The 19,327-nt window shown below is 47.0% G+C and overlaps 1 protein-coding gene across 7 annotated transcripts in view; it reads right to left on the bottom strand.

Moving 5' to 3' along the window:
* The window catches only part of LOC147706644 (uncharacterized), a 172,469-nt gene extending 153,519 nt beyond the window's left edge, over positions 1-18,950 (bottom strand). For 4 of the 7 annotated variants that reach the window (XM_086933133.1, XM_086933132.1, XM_086933135.1 and 1 more), the window contains exon 1: positions 18,812-18,950. The gene's annotated coding sequence lies outside the window, so the exon portion shown is untranslated. The remainder of the gene's footprint in view (positions 1-18,811) is intronic. The other 3 variants (XM_086933134.1, XM_086933138.1, XM_086933136.1) reach the window with 2 other exon arrangements.
* Positions 18,951-19,327: the final 377 nt, after the last annotated feature.

Genomic DNA, 19,327 nt, shown 5'->3' with positions numbered 1-19,327 from the left:
CAAAGTTGCTATATAACCGCGAGGATTATAAGGCGCTTAAGAGTATATGGTTTGGCATTATCCCGGAACAGCTAAGGGAATTGGTCCCGACAGCTGCAGACAGGCTCAGCTCATGCTAGAGCACCATCTCACATTAAACCACGCACTCTGCCTTCAGGATTGTTAAGGCCTGCCATAGGAGTGGCTCACAGGTTTATATGTGTCCAGATAGGTTTAGATATAGGCATACTATATCTAAGCAAGGGGTGATTACACCACCTTGCCCCAGCTGAGTGATCAGCCAGTTGTGTCAATTTTAGATAGCCAGCCAGGGGTGGCAAAAGATATGCTGCAGCCCCTGGTAGGCCTTGGATGCACCTATGCCCTGGGCACCTATAGTGCTCTGTACAGGGGCTGATAAGGTGACCCAAGCCAATCTAGTTATGCACCTAGGGTACATGGAATCCATTTTACAGAGAGAGCAGATAGCCTGGGGCCCTGATTAGCAGGGAACCAGGCCAACTAAGTCGAAAACCAGCTAAACACAAGGCAAAAAATCTGGGGTAACCATAGTCAGGTAGCCACCTTCCTACATAACCCCCCCCCAAACGAAAGGAGATAAGGCTATCCTTGGCCAGGTAAGCCTATATTGCCTGAGTGGCCATATAAGGAAGTACCTGCACTAGCATGGGTACCCCCTGTCTCATGGTCCACTAAGCAGTCCCTCACCCTAGGGGTATCAGAGGGTCTCCACCATAGGGAATCACTACCTTGGGTGTGTCTTTGCAAGTTAGAAGGCTGGTTTGGATATGGAGTTTTGAAGTGAGGCTCCACTAATTTAGGACTCAGCTTCCTCCAATTATCTTCCACCATGTGTGCCCTTCTCTCTTCAACTGAGTTGCACTGTGCTCTCAGGGTCAACCTCTTGCTACCTAAAGCTGGAGGCTGGGTCCCTCTGTTTGGCTTGCTGGAGGGACAGTTCAGGTTTGGGCCCTTTGGGTCCCAGGTTTGGCTGTGCCCAACAGAATCCATCTGTGGGAGGTCCCTAACTACTTTTAAGGGGGCTCCCTCAGGAGTTTTTAAAGTTTTCACCTCACTAGGGCTACTAGTTTTGGTGCCCCTAATCTGTTGATGGGGGTGCTTTATTTGACAGGGGGCCCTCTGGGTCTCACTGTCCTTCTTGTCCTCTGCAGCCCTGGGCTGACTAAGGCAAGGTAGAGAGGGGCAGGTTACCTGCTCCAGACTGGATCCCACCTGAGAAGGGTCCACTGCCATCAGAGGCTCTGTCAGGCCAGGCCTAACAACCTCTGGGGCAGTTCCTTCATCAGGGGTAAGATCAGTTCCCTGAGGAGGCTGATCCTGTCCTACTGTCTGGTGAGGGGGAGATTTCTCTTCCTCCTCCATGCTCTCAGTTTGGGTGGAGTGATCCATCATTTCAGGCTTCACAACACACATATCTGTTTGAGTTTGGGCTGTGGCCATCACAGCCCCACCAACCTTTTCAGGAGGAGACTCAGTTTGGGTTTCTGCTGTTATCATAACAGCTTTGCTATTCTGTTTTGGAAGAGCTTCTGTTAAAGATGGGGCAGAGAGTTGCTCAGCCCTACCAACCTTTTCAGGAAGGACATCTTGGATTGGGGCTGTAGCTATTACAGCCCCACTAACCTTTCCATTGGAGTTTACCATTCTGGAATGGATGTCTTGTTCAACCTCAGCCCAGGCTGAGATTTCTAAATCATTACCCAGTAGGCAGTCTACAGGCAAGTTTGGTGACACTGCCACTCTCTTTGGGCCAGTGACACCTCCCCAGCTGAGACTTACTACTGCCATGGGATGATTTGTTTGGATACCATCAATGTTTGTTACCTGGTATGTGGCACCTGGTAAAAGTTGCTTAGAGGGGACTATACGGTCAGCCACCATGGTGATGCTAGCCCCTGTGTCTCTAAAGGCTTCAACTTTCAAACCATTGATGATGGGTTCTTGTCTATATTTGCTCAAGGTATTTGGGCAAACAGAGAAGTTGGCAAACCCCATGCCAGTCTCATAAACAAGATCATTTGGGGATGGGGACCTGGATAGGCCAGGGTCCCCTTGGGCTCCAAAAGTAAACCCACCCAGATTCCTGGGTGTGCTCCCACTTCCTGGGGGATTACTGCTGACAGTAACAGGAGGTGTTGGAGCTGGCTTTGGAGGTATGTTTTCTTTATTGCCATTCTTGGGACAACAGCTGTCTGTTTTGTAATGCCCAACCTGTTTACAGGCATGACAATAAGGCTTTTTCTCAGTTGATGAAGTGTCTTGGGACCCACCCCCATTCTTGGAGTTTTGGGGCCCTGGGGAAGTGTTTTCTTTACTTTTATCCCCACCCTTATCTTGAGGCTTGATAGACTCCTTCTTCTGGTTATTGTCCTGATTCTTAGGCCTAATCCTGGTTCTGACCCATTTATCTGCCCTCTTTCCCAATTCTTGGGGAGAGGTCAAATCTGAGTCCACCAGGTGCTGGTGTAAGAGCTGGTTCTGACAATTACTTAGGATCTGCTCCCTCATAATCAAATTATACAATCCTGTGAAGTCATGTACTTTGCTGCCATTTAGCCAACCCTCCAGAGCCTTAGTTGCACAATCAACAAAATCAGTCCAGTCCTGAGTCTGTGTCTTCTGGGTATCTCTGAACTTTAACCTGTACTGTTCAGTGGTTAAGCCAAACCCATCTATTAGGACACTCTTCAGGACTTTGTAATTGCTGGCATCCTCATGTCTGACAGTGAGGAGCCTATCTCTCCCTTTCTCTGAAAAGGAGTACCATAAGATTGCTGCCCACTGTTCCTCAGGAACCTGCTGTACCATGCAGGCTCTCTCCAGAGCAGTCATCCATTTGTGGATGTCATCCCCTTCCTGATAGGGGGGCACAATCTTTGTCAGGTTTCTACTATCATAGGACCTGGGTTTCTCTTTAGGAACTTTGCTGCCACCAGTGGCATCTAAGCCACACAATTTTCTTTCTCTTGCTAAAGCAAGTTTAGCTTGAGCCAAGGCTACCTCTTCCCTTTCTATTTGGAGTTGGACAGCCCTCATCCTGGCCCTATGCTCTTTTCTCTGGGAGGAAGTCATCCCTCTTTGAGATTCTCTTGAGGCACTAGAAAGATGAGAGTCCCCTGATGGAGATCTCACCCTCCTGTTGCCTGGGAGAATTTGGTTATGAGATCTGGAGTGGTGCTGGCCCTCTCCATTCTCATGTAGGTCCAGGTTGGCCTGGTTAAGCCTGGCAACCTGTACCTGGTTTCCCCTCTGATCCTGATCTTCAGGCTCTTCTACATCAGAGCCTTCCTCTTCCTCTTCCTCCTCCTCTTCTTCTTCTGGAAGATTCTCATTCTCAGGGGAGTGTATCCCTTCACCTGATTCTAAGGGAGCCTGACTCACCTTATCTAGGTCATCCTTTTCTAGGAGAGCTACTAGGGAAGGAATGGTAGGGCCTCTGCCCTTTTTTAGCCCCCTGGCTGTGCACAAGGCACTCAGGTCTTTGTGGCTAAGGTTGTCATATCTGGATGTTGTCCCTATAGGATCAACTATTACAGGAGCAGAGCCTGAGGCTCTACCTGTATCAGACATGACTGCTAGTGAGGTGTAAGTGATGCACTTACCTACACTAAGTGTTTTCCTACTGTACCTTGCTAGTGAGTTGTAGTCAGGGTGTGCTAATCCCTTTAATCTACAACTACTAAGTTCAGTAGAACTTAATATGCTAAGCTTTTGATTTATATGTACCTAGAGGTACTTGATGTGATCTTTCAATTTGATGTAAAGATTGCAATGGTAAAACAAACAGCAAGCTCAAATCCGCACCGCTGCACACCAATGTGAGAAGTTGGCCTGATATGTAGTGTTTCCAATTCTGGAACCACTGGGTATCAGTCCAAACAAACCCCAAAGATGTCAGGTTGTAAGTCAACCTTGTAGACAAGCTATCCTAGTGGTAGCATGGACTAAGCAGCCTTAAAGGCTTAACTTAAGAGGTCGTGTTAAGCGAGCTTGTTTTACCACATACAATCCTGTAATCAAATGAAAGGACACCACACAAGTATATATTGTAAAAATATATGTATTTATTTCTAAATTACTCCCCAGTACTCTTTATGAGGAAAGGGGCACAAGCGTTAAATCAAAAGCACTGTTAAACATATAAAGTTGGCACAATTATGGCTGAGGGCGGGGGGCCACTCAGACCATATACTAAAAAAATGGTATAAGTAACACTTATCGAACAATGGTTAGGCCTAGGGCCTAGAGATTCGCTGGGAGCAGTCAGGACAAGCAATGAAGAAGTCGGGAGTAGCCCACAGGAGACGGGTGCAGCACGGAAAGTGCGGCGCGCACCAATGTAATGTCAATGGTGCGTAAAAGTTAGTTAAAGTGAATTTAAAGATACTTCCGCTGAACCTAGGAACACAAAACTTTAGACACAGACCCTAGAGGTGTGTACCAGTGTAAGGACACCGGCGTTGCAAAGTTACCTCACCCACAGGCCGTGGGTGCACAGGGTCGAAGTGGCGTCGGGTTCTGTCACGCAGGTTCTTGGTGCTTGGAGCTGTTGCAGCTGCAGGCGCTGTGAAGCAGAAGTGTCCGGTGCGATCCAAGGGTGGATCGAAGTAGAAAAGTACCTGAAAGCAGAGGGGACAGAGTTTGGGTCACTCAGCAGTGACCAGGGTGGAACCAGGACGGAACCAGGCAATGTCGGACGCAATCAGGCGGTTGTTGATAGGCTTCTCTCCGCTGTCACGTGGGCTCTGGGGCATCTGCGACGTCCAGGAGCAGGTCACGATCTGTCCCACGTAGGTTCTCGCCGTCAGCACCGTCGGCTTCAAGATTGCAGCAAACAGCACTTGGCAAAAGCAATCCACGCGGAACCGGGAGATTGCTTATCACTCGAACCAGGAGGGTCAGAGTGGGTGCTCCTTTTCACAGGAGCTGGTGCAGATCTGGAGCAACCAGAAAAGCAAGTCGGATTTCAAGTTTCGTCGGCACAGGGGCCACAAGCCAGCTGGAAAGTGACCGGGCCAACGCGTCGAGCGCACACAAGCAGAAGGGCCCCACGCAGCACTCGTCGAGTGTGGAGGGGTGAGATTTGGTGCAAGTGGAGCTCGGGGCTGGGGCTTCTCAGACCCCGGTGCACAGCTTCGAGGATCACTCGTGGGCTGCACGGTCAGCGTCTCGTGGCCTTTTCAAGATGGCGTGCCCCACGCTTCCGGTCGCCTCCACGGGTCTCAGCTCTGCAGGGACTGTGGATCGGGCAGGTAGAAGGCAGGCAAGTTTAATCTCGTCGATCTCTGTTGCTCGAGTTCCGGCGGGAACTGCAACAAAGCAAGGGTCGAGGGCTGGATGGTGCCTGTTTGCACAGGGTGGTCACTCCTTGACCACAAGGGAGATTCTTCAGTCTTCTCACGTCGTGTAGAAAGTCGAAGGGTCCAGATTTCGTTTCTTATGTTTCTTCAGGATGATCTGAAGTCCGTTGGGACTGCTCCCCCTCTTATTCGAATCTAGGGGGTTGGACATCCTGCTAGGTCCCCTCCTATGGGTGGGACCCAGGAAGGGGGTGGTTACACCCCTCTCCTTTGATCCTGGCCGCGCTGGGACAGGGGCTGGGAGGCCCCAGAACCGGTTTGGCCGGATCCTGCAAGGGGCAGCCTTGTGCTCCCCAGGCAGTGTCTGGTTGATTTGAAACCTCCCTACTCCAATCCACTATCTCCTGTCTGGGGTGGTTTGACACCGCCCTGTGACAGGAAACTCTTTGTCCAGGCCTCCTCTGCCGGGTTTCGGTCAGCAGCAGGAGGCCAGACCCGTGTCTGTGGCAGGGGCATCCATTTTGTGGATCTGAGGCTCATTTTAAATCAACCGCGTTTCAGTAAAGTAACATGTCTTCTCCCTCTAGAAGGGTGGAATGCTACCCCCGTCGCCAGAACTGGCGAGGGGGTAGTATTCCAATTCGTATGACACCTTACACGACATGTTTTGATAAAGCCAGACCAAAGTTGCTATATAACCGCGAGGATTATAAGGCGCTTAAGAGTATATGGTTTGGCATTATCCCGGAACAGCTAAGGGAATTGGTCCCGACAGCTGCAGACAGGCTCAGCTCATGCTAGAGCACCATCTCACATTAAACCACGCACTCTGCCTTCAGGATTGTTAAGGCCTGCCATAGGAGTGGCTCACAGGTTTATATGTGTCCAGATAGGTTTAGATATAGGCATACTATATCTAAGCAAGGGGTGATTACACCACCTTGCCCCAGCTGAGTGATCAGCCAGTTGTGTCAATTTTAGATAGCCAGCCAGGGGTGGCAAAAGATATGCTGCAGCCCCTGGTAGGCCTTGGATGCACCTATGCCCTGGGCACCTATAGTGCTCTGTACAGGGGCTGATAAGGTGACCCAAGCCAATCTAGTTATGCACCTAGGGTACATGGAATCCATTTTACAGAGAGAGCAGATAGCCTGGGGCCCTGATTAGCAGGGAACCAGGCCAACTAAGTCGAAAACCAGCTAAACACAAGGCAAAAAATCTGGGGTAACCATAGTCAGGTAGCCACCTTCCTACAAAATGCTTGCAGGAGCCTTTGGCCTGTAAGTGCTTGGAGGAGCACGGGCCTGTAAGTGCTTGGAGGAGCCTCGGGTCTGTAAGTGCTTGGAGGAGCCTTGGGCCTGTAAGTGCTTGGAGGAGCCTCGGGTCTGTAATTGCTTGCAGGAGCCTTGGGCCTGTAAGTGCTTGGAAGAGCCTCGGGTCTGTAAGTGGTTGGAGGAGCCTTGGGCCTCTAAGTGCTTGCACCAGCTGTCTGGCATGGGTGGTGCTACCGAGGAGGTGACATCCTGCATGCCCTTTTGAATCCCATCCACACTTCTGCCCACTGGCACTGCAGCTCTGCTCGGAATGACGCTTGGTGTGAGCTGAGGCCTGTGCCAGGGTCAGAGATGAGAGAGCTCTAAGGCAGTGCAGAGCCCTCCACCTGCTCCACTCTGCCCCAACCCCCAGAGTGGCACAGCTGTATCTCGCAGTATGGCTTCCCAGGTACCTTGTTAACCTCTGTGGTCGGGTCCCAGGGGCTCGCCCTGCGGTTGGGCCTGACCTGCACCAATCCATGAGTACAAGGAAGGATGAGGGGGCTGGCTCAGTCACTATGGCAACAGTAGGGAAATGGGTCTTCATGATAATAATGCAGGCAGACAGTTGCATTTCCTCAGCTCTTTCCAGCCCTGAGCAGAGCCGCAGGTTTGCATCATCCCCAGATCCCTCATAGTGAGAGACCTGCAGCCCACACTCAGCATCCGCCGCCCCAGCCCCGCCAGCTGCTTCTGGTGGCCCTGGAGCGGTCCCCTCATGTGACCCGAGGTGCATGGTCTGTGCTCCAGACAAGATGGCGGCGCGACAGGGATCTCCTGAGCACGAGAGCCTCTTGTTGACTTTTGAGTCTGCAGCTCGATCGGTGTCTCCTTCTTTCAGCGCCCTTCAGCCTACAGAGGCAGGCCCGGCTCCAGGAATTTTTGTTTGGGTGGGCCAAGGGCGTATTTGGGTGGGCCACTGCGGGCTCAATGTGTCGCTTCGGGAGGTAGCCTACAAATAAAAAAAACTGTACTCCTGCGTGTGATAGAAGGGGATAACAGGAGATTCAGGGCCCTCCATTATTTTCCAAATCTCTTTCTAATCGTTAACACTCTCAAAAAGTGTTTTGATCCCATGTAAGGTCCTTTTGATGGGCAGAGGAGGTTTCTGAGGTGGGAGTATCAGGCAAGTAACACTACTCAGCCTGCCTCATTGCCAGCCGTCAGAGAGAATCTCTCTTCATTATTACCTCCATCTGACCCCAGACTCTGCAGTACACTCCCTTCCAGGCCTGATCATCAATTTTCTACAATCTCTCTACCGTGCACCTTAACTCACAGCTAACCTTGGTCCCCAGCCCCATATCAGGCACCACCTGGTTTCATTCTCCATAATCCCACTAAAAAGATTTGTAAAATCACCTTCAAACTGAAAACCCTGAATATAAGAGTAAATATAATTAGCACACACTTTAAACTATGTTACACAGGGGCCCTAATGACCCAACTGCTAATTAAATAAGCAAAAACATTACAGGGTCTATTATAGCGCCGGTGCAAAAGTGTTTATTGGTGTCCCACCACTGACCTCTTACTCGATAGACAACTTTACTTCCACCCTCCAACAGTGCACTTCATCTCTCCTTCGCCCCTTTCAGTCATGACCTCCTCATCAGACTCCCTCCCTACCTGCCCCCCACCAGTGTCCCTCATCACTCCAAAGCCCCTCCCCATGACCACCTCCTCAGACTCCCACACAAATACCCTCCACCAGTGCCCCTCATCGCTCCATAACCCCTCCCCCCATTGACCTCCTCCTGAGTCCCTCACTGCCACCCTCCACCAGTGTCCCTCATCGCTCCAAAGCACCTCCCCCATGACCTCATCGGATTCCTTCATTGCCACCCTCCTCCCTGACTCCCCCACTACCACCCTCCACCAGTGCCCCTCATCACTCCGTAGCTCCTCCCCATGACCTCCCCCTCCTCGGATTCCCTCATTGCCATCCTCCAACACTGGCCTTCATCTCTCCGTAGCCTCTTCCCCTCATGACCTCCTCCTCAGACTCCCTCCCTACCACCCTCCACCAGTGCCCCTCAGCGCTCCATAGCCCCTCCCCATTACCTCCTCCTCAGACTCCCTCCCTACCACCCTCCACCAGTGCCCATCACTCCAAAGCAACCCCCCTCATGACCGATTCCTCAGACTCCCTCCCTACCACCCTTCACCAGTGCCTCTCATCACTCCAAAGCCCCTCCCCCATGACCTCCTCTTCAGACTCCCTCAAAAACAACCTCCACCAGTGCCTTCCATCTCTCCGTATCTCCACCCCTCATGATGCCCCCTCGGATTCCCTCATTGCCACCCTCCAACAGAGCCCATCATCACTCCATAGCCCCTCTCTCATATGCATTTTATTTCTTGTATAGCGCTACTCGTAGTGTAGGGTATCACAGTACTGTACATCACACACACATTATGCAGACACAATGATTCATAAAAGTATCCAAATCAGCCTATAGGGAATGTCACATAAGCTAATGAAGATTACCAGGTGTAGGAATCACATCTCATCCATGCTGCTGGGCAATATGTATTAAGAGGGTTGGGTCTGGAGAACCACAAACACAGGATTTAAAGCATACCCCAGTGGTTGGCTGTACTGATTAGAAATTATATCTGCCCAAACTCTGTATTGCAACATTAGAATAATGAAATACTGGGAAAATTCGAACTAACTAGCAATACAAAAAAAAATCTAATTATACCATTCTGGTTTGTATACACGTCTTTGATCACACTGTCCTATGTATCAAAGGATCTCTGTGACAAAGGCAGTAACCCACTGAGCTATCCACGTTAACTACAGTTCTATTGCATTTAAATACTATAAACCAAAAAAAAGAACGCTCTCCAGCAAGATCAACAATCCCAAGGTTATTTGGACATTTAGTTGTCATGCATCCTTGCAGAAACACTCATGAATGATACCAACGATTTAAACACACGATGTAAATGAAAATGAAATAAACACGGCGTTCTAAGTATGTCTTTCTCACAGATTTAAAAAACACAATAGCCACACATTCTCTTACCTGCTCCTTATGAACTCTGTCACAGACGGATCGGTTAAACAAACAGCTCCAGGGGTCAGGAAGGTCAGGAAAACGAAACGGCAAAACAAACTCCTCTTTACCAGCAGAAAAGAATTCATTTTCCACAAATCCAGTTCCAACGAAAGGCTTTGTCCCCTTCGCAGTGCCCCTAATGTACCTGCACGAGTCGGCGGGGACCCAGCCCACCTGCCTAATAGGAGATGCGTGATTGGGGGTGCGAGCCCATGCCCAATCACGCAACTCCTAAAGAAAGATAACGTTCGAAGAACGTTTTAACTTGCAGTGGCCATATTCTGCTGGCCTTGCTGACGTCACTGCCAGGGCCAAGGGTTATGTTTGGGTGGGCCAGGCCAAAGTTTGGGTGGGCCCGGCCCACCCGGCCCACCCTCTAGAACCGGGCCTGTACAGAGGGCGCCCATCTCCCTGGGTCAATTAAATTGATCTTCGATCCTCTTGATCTCCTCTGATTGGACCTTCTCCATCGGCTGATGGGCGGCTCCATTCTGTGCCCTGTGTGGCCCGCTTCTCTCTCGCCATCTGGTCATGACCCGGCCATCTTTCTTCTTACATTGATGCTCCCTCCTCTGGATTCAAAGATTCCCTCGCTTACGAACACTCGCGGAATGTTCTGCGGTAAAATAATCCTTTATGAAGCAAACTGTTCTTCATGGAGGCTTCTTGTGACAACTGCTGGCCCTACTCATCTTCTGGAAGGAGATCTGGTCCAATCCCTCTCTCATTTTGATATTCTGTAGTAGGCTTGCCATCTGCTTCAGACTTTACATTGTCAGTTAGCGGTGAGCAGCCATGACAACGCGGTCAAAACACTGCGCTGCCATTACGACGCTGCTATTACAACGCAAGTCGTTAGAACGACTAGCGCTGGAGGGCGCTGTTGCTAAAGGAATAGATTATTTTTCTATCCAACACCTTCCCTACTGTAACGTGGGCTGGAGATGGAATAGAAAATTCAACTATTCCACAATCCAGCGCCTACAGCACAAGTCGTTGTAACGACTTACGTTGTAAAGGATGCGTCGTAGTGGCAGCGCGTGGTAATCCCTGCGTTGTCATGACATACATCCCTGTTAGCCATCTAGACGTCTGTGTGTATCACACCATTTACAGTCCGACCTCTAGACGTCTGTGCGTTTCACAACATTTACAGTCTTTCCTCTAGACGTCTGTGCCGATCAGACCATTTACAGTCCTACCTCTCAACGTCTGTGCGGATCTGACCAGTTACAGTTATACCTCTAGACGTCTGTGCGGATCAGAACTATTGGTGGGCGGGCAGCTTCTCTCCGTGCACGGAGTGTGCGTAGTGCCGGCTTCTACGCATTTTGCGTAGCAGGCGTATAATTCGGCACTACGCACGCTCCGCAGACGGTGCGTAGCTGGCCGCCACCCACCTCCCTCCCGCCCTCCCTAAATACTTTAATTTAAATGTTAGTAAGAATTAAAAGGCACTTACCTTGCCCGCCGCTGCCCGCCGCGTCCCCGGGGCTCCCTTTCTTCATCGCTGCCGTCTTCAGTACTAATGCGCATGCGCGGGCGGCCGCGCATGCGCATTTCTCACGAGAAATGCGCATGCGCGGCCGCCCGCGCATGCGCATTAGTACCCAAGACGGCGGCGATGAAGAAAGGGAGCCCCGGAGACGCGGCGGGCAGCGGCGGGCAAGGTAAGTGCCTTTTAATTCTTACTAACATTTAAATTAAAGTATTTAGGGAGGGCGGGAGGGAGGGAGGCCTGCTGTGCTTAGTGGGGCTACGCGGAGTGCGGAGGTGGGCGTAGTTTCTCGCCCACTTCACGTAGCTCCGCGAAGCCCCACTACGCCCACTATGCCCAGGGCTAATCAGAACATTTACAGTCCTACCTCAAGACGTCTGTGCCGATCAAACCATTTACAGTCCTACCTCTACACGCTGTGCGGATCAGACCATTTACAGTCCTACCTCTACACGCTGTGCGGATCAAACCATTTACAGTCCTACCTCTACACGCGGTGCGGATCAGACCATTTACAGTCCTACCTCTACACGCGGTGCGGATCAGACCATTTACAGTCCTACCTCTACACGCGGTGCGGATCAGACCATTTACAGTCCTACCTCTACACGCGGTGCGGATCAGACCATTTACAGTCCTACCTCTACACGCTGTGCGGATCAGACCATTTACAGTCCTACCTCTCATCCTTCGCCGGCGAATCTTCCTCATGTATTTCTTTCCATTTTATATGTTCAGAGCAGAGACATTCTCAGTCTGCCTCTGGACCAACAACCTCCATATCAAGATGACAAGCGGCTCTGACCATGGGGATCAAATCTGCTGGAGCCAAAAATGATTCTACATCACCTATTGCTTTTTCCAGCAACCCAGTCTCGGATACCATTCTGGACGCCGCGAGTGCTGTCCATCCTTTCATAAGCGCCACTCATGAGAAGATGCATCACATTAAAGATAAATGGATCGGTATGGATGTAGGATGGTTGAAATGTAACAAAATATTAGTCTCAGAAACAACCTACATCTATACGGACTGCCTGAAGCTGCTGGAGGGCCCCTAATCTTCATGAATCGAAATAAAATACATTCCTCCCTTAATTCTCAACCTTCCCAGCTCTCCTCCCATCAATATACACCGTGCGCCCCGTCTAGGATGTCTACAACCAAACTCATCATTCTCTTTTTGGAGTTCAGAGGTTTTCTCCTTATTTTGAAAGCGGCAAAAAGTAAAGGGAGTTTTATGTGGTCTGTCTTCATTTGTTTATATCTCAAGATGTCTCCAATGCAACTAATGCCTGATGCAAGAAATTTCTTTCTCAGATGGAACACTTGAATATCAGCAAATTTACACACGAAGGCAATACTTAGGCCTAGATGTATCAAGCCATTTGTGATTCGCAAAGGCCGGAATTAGCAGAATTCCAACGTTTGCGAATCGCAAACGGTCTTTTTGCATGTTTTGGCATGCATCAAATAATCACAAAATAAGGAATCGCAAACATTTGCTATTCCTTATTTTGCTATAGCATTTAAGGAATCGCAATTTTGCGATTCCTTAAATGCTATGTATGTAGCATTTTCTAATTGCGAATTTTGGTTAAGAAATCGCAAATTACCACCAACTTGTAGTTGATGGTAAGTTGCGAAATCTTTTAAATATGCACAATTTTGCATTTTTGGCAGTGGCATGTGACGCTCATACATGCCCATAGGACAAGTATGTGCGCCATATGCACACACTTGTTAATTTCAGGGGTGCAGCAGGCTGTCCTTGAGACACCCATGCACCCTTGAAAATATTCTCATTTTGCGATTAGCAAATTGCGAATCCCAAATTGAGATGTATTTCACAGTCATAGGAATGAATGGAAAATTATTCCTTATTTGCGAATTCGCAAATAAGGAAGATTAAGAAATTGCTAAAAAATAGCGATTTTTTACATACATCCCATTTTGTGAATTCTAAATAGCGATTCCTTAAAAATTGCTATTTAGAAATCACAGAGGGGAATGTTGATACATCCACGCCTTAATCTCTTGAAGATGCTGGTAAATGTAAAGCCTTTCTTTGGGCTGTTTCAACATCTAACATGGAGACTGTTTCACTATAAACCGGCACTGATTTTGCTATGGTTCATTGATACATGACTAGTTTGGTGAACATACTATCAGTTTCGTCTCTTCTGCTGCCTGTCTTCTCATGTTGTTGACACACCATTTTAATTCTTTCATTTTGCTTCTCTTCAGATCTGGTCTAAGGAGCATATTACCAAGCAATAGCGATAATTATCGCTATTGCTTGGTTCGAGACAAAAATGTACCGCTGAGCTGCGGCGATTTTTATTGCAAATAAACCTTGGTATTACCAAGGTTTATCGCAAATGCGATAAAAATCGGCCACAATGCATGAATATCGCTGAAAAGTCAGCGATATTCATGCATTACCGAGCTAATGCTCTTAGTCATGTTATCCACCTACCATTGGATAACATGGCTAAGAACTGCTCAGGGCAGGTGTTAGCTTTTGGAGATATTCCCTCTTAGCGCGAATATCTCCAAAAGTTGGTAATAGGAGATAGCGATGTTAGCGACTGTTTCCAGTCGCTAACATCTTGGCACGCCCACTTTGCATGTCATTAGTGATAAATATCACTGACATGCAAAGTGGGGCCCAAGATGGTCGCTATTTCCTACCAGCTGTCGCTAACTGGTGTTAACGACAGCTAGGTAATAGGGAGATAATTTTATCTCCGCTTTCTTGGCTTTTAAAGCCAAAAAAGTGGAGATAAACCCCCTATATCCTTTAAGCTGCTTTCTCTCATCTACTTTTGTGTATCTGTCTCTCTTCATTCCCTTTTTCTTGTTCTTTTCTTTCAGTGCTATCTTTATGCATTATGTGTGTTTTCCTATTGTTTTTCCCTTATATTATACGTCATTGTCATTTTGCCTTTTTCCCATTTTTTACAGTTTGTCATCTTCGATCCAGTATTCATTTTTCCCTTTGCCAATTATGTTCAGTTTTATCTTGTTTAATGTTTGTGGTCTTTCTCATCAAATGAAATGACAAAAGTTATTCTCCCATTGGTCTCGCCTTGGAACTAAAATAGTTTCTCTGCCTGAAACACACTGGAATGCTTCTGTGTCCCTCAAACTGAGAAGACAATGGCAAATTCACGTAAAAGTGGGGTTGCTATGCTTTGCCACACATCTTTAGCCATGCCATTTTATCTACAGGATGTCATGATCTGAGCAGATCAGTGTTGGTTATTGGTGTTCATGATAAGAAGCACCTCTCTCTATTTCATGTTTTGGTCCTCTTAAATATGAACCCGTTTTTTGGCACATTATTGAGACCAATCTTGCAAACATCTCTAACTCTCATGCTATTACTGTATGCGATTTTAATCAGCCATTGGATCCCTTTGCCGATCGGAAATGTAAGTTTCAATTAAAACCTGGCAAATCTCACAAATCAGTGAAGTCATTTGTAGAACATGCATTCCTGACAAATCTGAATTTGACTTTTTTCTCTAATGTGCAGAAGATTGCCTAGAATTGATTATATTCTGGTTACCAAACCATTACCACCTAGTGTAGATTCTGAAGAAATTGGCTCTATTTAATGTATGACCATGGTCCAATATTGGCTTTTTAAGGTATCTCCTCAGTGGACCTGAAAACTGGTGGATGGAGATTTAATAATGATCTTTTGTGTGGTAATCACTTTATTTCCAAAGCCACAACTTTTAATAGAGAATTTCTTTCAGTTTCTTCCAGTTTAATAATCCTTCTGACACCTCTACTGCAAATAATTGGGGTGCTTTTAATGCTTCTTTTAGATTAGCGACATGATTAGTATGGCTGCGCTTATACTGTGGTTTAGAATATGGTCCAAAGATGAGATGCATTTTGCCAACAATATAATAATGGACTGCCATACACTTGATGAAGGAAAGAAGATGCCATGGTTAAAATATGTTAATAGTCTTTTATCTGAGTGCGAGGTGGTAATCGATTTATGTGACCCTAAAACTATTTTGAATTACTCTAAAGTGGAGCTACAGAAGATATTATTGGAAACCAGAGAATCTGCTAGAGAGGTCGAATCGAGGAAAAAATCACTTGTTACATCTTATTATGAAGGCCCGATTTCAGTAGCATTCAGCCATACCTTATTGCCATAAGAAATTTACAAGAAAGACTCTACTTGACTAGATTAAGGCTGAGCACCTGGCACTTTCAAACCGCCTTCCCCAAGATGGGCAAGTGGAGGGCTAATTCACCCAAATGCCTGTGTGACGGGAAAACTTCTCAGTCCACTTTGCGCTTTTTACTTTTTTGTAAATTTTATAGGGACATAAGAAATGTAATTTTATGACCTTTATTTATTAATAACAGATTGTTTTCGTATAAATCTGCCTTTTACCACATACGTAATTTGGAAAAAGTCACAACATGCAATACGGCTATTCTCCTTGTTCAACTGGGTATGAAGAGAAGAAAGGACCGGTCATACCTGGAGTTGTAGAGATATGGAACCGAATAGCAACTTATCTTGACGAAACTGCAAGGCATCTTCCAATTACCCTTTCGTTGACAGTTTTCTTCTTTTCTTGCGATAAATGTTTTGTGTGAGGGATTTACGATTTCAAATCTTATATATGTAATTTTTTAATTAATTTTTTCATGATGAATTGTTTTTATGTAGAATGCTTTTATGGATATATTTGCACACTCTGAATAAAGCTGATTTGATTTGATTCGCATCTTTTAGACCTTTTTGCATTGCCTTCTCAGCCAAGAAGAAAAAACACTTAACAATCAATTTGACCTCTTTTTGCAAAAGTCTAAATGCTTTAACATAGCTCTTATACCACCAAGTCTTCCGCTATGCTGCATGATTTAAATAAAACCAAATTTGAATTATAAAAACGTGTTACTTTTGTGCATGTAATATCTTGCTCAAAATTAAATCTAGATTTCAAGGTGATTAGAATAAAGCAGGGAAAATGCTTGCCAATTATTTACAGATCAAAACAAACGCAAAGCCACTCGTACCATTATTAATGACTTTGATAATACTGTCTCAATATCTAATGCTGATATTTATTATAATTCTTTTTGCATTGTCTAGAAATCTTTATATAATGAAGCTATCCAACCTTGTGATACGGATTTGCAAACATTGTTTGATGCCATCCCTAAAGTAAACTCAGTCCGGTGTAAATTTATGGTTTTGGAATCTGATTTCACACTACATGAAATATTAAATGTTCTTTAACTCTTTAAATAGAGCCAAGGCTCCTGGCCTCAGTGGTGTTCCATCAAACTCCCCCTTCTTCTTTTTTTGCCCCTAAATTATTTTTAATTCATTTATTTGCAACTTCAAACCGACTGTCAGCATTTTGGTTGCATTAATACCTATAATCCCTAAACATGACAAGGATTAACATTTTTGTAAAAGCTATAGACCTATTTCTCTCATTCATTATGATTGCAAAATGTTTGCCAAAGTATTAGCTTCTTGTATGGAAACTGTTATTCCCTTTCTTGTTAATGTGAACAGTCAGGTTTTATTAAAAGCAGTCTTGTTGCTGACAATGCACATATCTTCTCAGATGTTTTTGCCATGGCACAGAATTAAAATTTCCTTTAGCTGCACTCTCTTTAGATGCTGAGAAGACATTTGACTGTATACATTGGCATTATATGTTCTAAACTCCTCACGGGTTTTGTTTTGCCCAAAAACTTATTTTATTTGTGAAATTGCTGTATTCTAACTCTCGTGCTAGTGTCTTTATCAATGGTAACTTTTTTTTCACTGTGGGATAAGATTTGGATTACAATTTTTTTACGTCTATGGTGGCACATAATACATGATTATATTATATTATCAATAATCCAATTCCTTTCGCACCTGCATACCTCGCTCATTTTCATCATGTTGGCCTTGCACTCCTCACAATGGTTCTTTTTTTAATATGAAAAAAGTCGATGCTGATATAAGAAACGATGGGCGCGATTCACAAAGGTAAACTGAGATGAAAGTCTAACTTTATGACTTTTGGGATTCACAAAGCTTTAGTTAAGTTTTGGTCTTAAGTCTAACTGAGACTTAAACTTAAGTTAAACTGAGATTAAAGTCTAACTCTAACTTTTTGTCTCAGTTTACCTCTGTGAATCATGCCCAAACCATTTATTTATGTGAATTAAATTGCACGCTGATTAACAAATTCGCCCGTTGTGAACTCCACATCAACCCCAACTTGCAAATATACCTAGTCAGGCAAGCACTGAGCCTTAGGCTCGAGGTAATTGATTGTCAGGTCACAGGTGGGGTAGTAGGTTGCCGGCAGACAAACACATGAACAGTAAATCCCAGATCAATCCCAGTGACCGGCGCAGCGACATGACAATGGTCCACGGAAGATTGGCCGCAATAAAGCATCCATGGGCGGAGGGGTATGCGCGCTCCTAAAACACCATAAAGTGAGAAGCCACTTGACTTAGAAACATGTACCCAATCATGACACAGCTCTTGCGATGCAGGGCTCAGTGTGGACGCCTGGTCTGGTAATGTAAGACTCAGTGTGGATGCAAGGTCCGGTGATGCAGGACTCAGCGTGTATGCAGGGTCTGGTGATGCAGAACTCAGTGTGGACGGCGGGTCTGGTGATGCCGGACTCAGTGTGGACGCCGAGTCTGGGGATGCAGGACTCAGTGTGGACGCAAGGTCTGGTGATGCAGGACTCAGTGTGTATGCCGGTTCTGGTGATGTAAGACTCAGTGTGGATGCAGGACTCTGCGTGTATGCAGGGTCTGGTGATGCAGGACTCAGTGTGGACACAGGGTCTGGTGACGCAGGACGCAGTGTGGATGCAGGGTCTGGTGATGCAGGACTCAGTGTGGATGCCGGGTCTGGTGATGCAGGACTCAGTGTGGACGCCGGGTCTGGTGATGCAGGACTCAGTGTTGACGCAGGACTCAGTGTGTATGCAGGGTCTGGTGACGCAGGACTCTGCGTGTATGCAGGGTCTGGTGATGCAGGACTCAGTGTGGACACAGGGTCTGGTGACGCAGGGCCCAGTGTGGATCCAGGGTCTGGTGATGCAGGACTCAGTGTGGATGCAGGGTCTGGTGACGCAGGGCCCAGTGTGGATCCAGGGTCTGGTGATGCAGGACTCAGTGTGGATGCAGGGTCTGGTGATGCAGATGTCAGTGTGGATGCAGGGTCTGATGATGCAGGACTCAGTGTGGATGCAGGGTCTGGTAATGCAGGACTCTGTGTGGATGCAGGGTCTGGTAATGCAGGACTCAGTGTGGACGCCGGGTCTGGTGACGCAGGGCTCAGTGTGGATCCAGGGTCTGCTAATGCAGGACTGTGTGTATGCAGGGTCTGGTAATGCAGGACTCTGTGTGTATGCAGGGTCTGGTAATGCAGGACTCTGTGTGTATGCAGGGTCAGCGTGTGCCTGGTCCAGTGAGGATGCAGAGTTGATCGCTGGACTCTGACATCGAGCCGGCGTCAGTGCCTGGAGGTGCAGATTTCATCATTATCAGTGCAAACCTGGGTTCTGCACCTTCCCCCTGCCCCCTCTATTGGCTGAGTACCTGTCAATCACCAGGTGAGGCGGGGTCCTCAGCATCCTTCAGATGAGGCAGTCATGAAGCCTTCAGACCGGGCACTCCTTCCTCAGGTGGTGTTCACTCTCCAGTGCAGTGCCTTTTCAATGCTCCCTCACAGTGAACATGTCACAAGTGAACACCACCCACGTGACCAGGGCTCCCTTCCGGGGAGTCTAAACACAAGGGGAAGTGTCGCAACCCGCCTCTGTGATTTGTAATGAAAGACGTATACTATGTTGAGAGTGCAAGAAATCCTCAAAGGGCAGGCTGAGGTTAGAGTAGATCACAATAACTGTCTTTTTGTGGCAGTGTGGGCCAGTAGTTCGGAGGACAGTGTAAAGCATTTGTTGTACTCACAGAGGCAATAATTGAGACACACACTCAAGAATAAATCTGAGACCAATTTTCAAGAATAACAAACACTTTCATATCATTTTTAAGACCATAAGCACAGTTCAAAGATAAATACTTTCGACGTTATGAAATTTCAAAGTTCGATAA

This window comes from Lissotriton vulgaris, chromosome 7 (assembly GCF_964263255.1).
Source record: "Lissotriton vulgaris chromosome 7, aLisVul1.2, whole genome shotgun sequence".
NCBI lineage: Eukaryota > Metazoa > Chordata > Amphibia > Caudata > Salamandridae > Lissotriton > Lissotriton vulgaris.
Note: the sequence above shows the minus strand (reverse complement) of the source record. Positions and strands in the feature narration are given on the sequence as shown.